This window comes from Nematolebias whitei, chromosome 8, assembly GCF_014905685.2.
Source record: "Nematolebias whitei isolate Nwh7 chromosome 8, NemWhi1, whole genome shotgun sequence".
Lineage (NCBI taxonomy): Eukaryota > Metazoa > Chordata > Actinopteri > Cyprinodontiformes > Rivulidae > Nematolebias > Nematolebias whitei.
In genome coordinates this window covers 37897324-37899513 of record NC_056505.1, presented here as the reverse complement: position 1 = coordinate 37899513, position 2190 = coordinate 37897324, and positions in this window count along the sequence as shown.

Sequence of the window (2190 nt, the reverse complement as noted above, 5' to 3'; positions counted from 1 at the left end):
CCAAATGTTCTCTATAGGTGAAAGATCTGGACTGCAGGCTGGCCATTTCAGTACCCGGATCCTTCTCCTACGTAGCCATGATGTTGTGATTGCTGCAGAATGTGGTCTGGCATTATCGTGTTGAAAAATGCAGGGTCTGCAAAAATGCAGGAGCTTGCTTAGAAATGGCTTCCTCTTTGCACTGTAGAGTTTCAGCTGGCAACAGCGGATGGCACGGTGGAATGTGTTCACTGACAATGCTTCCTGGAAGTATTCCTGAGCATCCAGTATAGTTTTACGGCCTTGACCCTTACGCACAGTGATTGTGTGGTCCTGTTAGCAGTGTGGTCCTGTTAGCAATGGGGTCCTGTTAGCAATGGGGTTCTGTTAGCAGCATGGTCCCATCAGCAGCACGGTATTAGCTATTAGCTCCTGGGCTAACACTAAATATGTTATTTCTGGATCTAATGTTATACATATAAACTCTGGAGCTAATGCTTTTAGGTCTGGAGCTAAAGTCATTTTAGCTCTGGAGCTAACGCTATTAGCTATTTTTGCATTCTCCTCTGTCAACAAGCTTCAATTAAATTGAATGGCTGAACCTCAGATAATGTCCAAACTTAAAATTAAATCTGAATGGATCTTGTACTGGAGCAACCTGTCCACGTCATTTACCCAGAATGCATTGCAGCATAAATAAAACAGTGATGTCCATGTGTCATAATTTTTTTGAAAATTATAAAAAGTAAACAGCCTACAGTATGTTAGTGGTCTTGTTTTTCTAGATGAAGTACAAAGTAACTGTTTATCAAATAAGTTCTACTGTTCCAACTACAGTAGTCAGAGATCCTTTAAAACAGCTCCATTTTGGTTAAATCTGCCTTGGATATAGATTTGTTCGAACTGTGAAAATTGGAGTTGTTTTGAAAACAATCTAATTTGGTCATAGATACGTTCAAATCGACATCAGTGGGCGTAAATTATTTTTCTCCATCTGAAAATGTTAAAATGTTAATTCTTTATAAAAATAAAATCACAAATATTTAAACTCTACTAAACTATCACATTCTAAATGCAGCATAATATTCTGTTTTTCATTTTAATTACCCAGAAATCAAGCCGCCTATCAGTTACCTAGTGGTCTATAATAAAAACTGCCTGCAGTGGAAAGCTGAAAAATATGAAGAGGATACAGAAATATACCGGGTAAGTTACAACAAATATCTTTTCCCCCATTGATTTTATCAGACTTCACCAACCTCGACTGAAAAATTGGATTGGATCATTTCAGGTGACTTACACTGGATCCAGAGACTTCCAGAGATCCTTTCAAGACAAAGGAAAACGCTTTCTGATGTCCAAAGCTGATCAGCTGAAGCTTTGCCTCAAACTGCTGCCGGTAACAAACTACAGCATCTCTGTGAGCGCAGCATCAGCCCGATTCACCGCTACCACCACCACCAACACCAGCTTAACAGGTCACACTGGTCCATTTGGAAATATTTATTACACCTATAGCCGACGTTATTTGTTGTATTATTCTTTATACTGGGTCAGGCATTTAAAATGCAAATACTAATATTAGTGTTTTATAGCACCTCCAGCACCAGTTGTCTACTACACAGAATTAGAGACTCCAGTTCCAACTCTGAGGCTACAGAGATCACCTGACACACTGGACCCACTCAGGTAAAACCCTGAGTCCTGCTGGTTTCATCACACATGACTGCAGGATCTAACTGTTCATGTTCAGAGGATGTAAGGCAACACAATTCTATTCGAAATACAAAAATTATACCACATTTTTTAAATAAAGCACACATTGTGAAAAAAGAGAAATACAACACATAGTACATACTGGTGTGGATCTAATATGTAATGGGCATGGAAAAGCATGGTAGGACAGATATGGTTGTTTTCTCGTCCTACAACAGCCAGGAACTGAACAAAAGCAACGAGACTGAGCCATTTTCCTCACTGTCTAATGCTAACGCTAGCTTAACACCACATCCGCTTTCAAACACGGAAGCGTAAAAAAGGTCTATTTATGGATATACTGAATATGTCCATCCATCCATCCATTCATCATCCATTCATCATCCATTCATCCACTCATCCTCTCATCCATACATCCATACATCATCCATGCATCTGTCCATCCCCATCCATCTACTCATTCATCCATCCCCATCATCCATCCATCCATCCCCA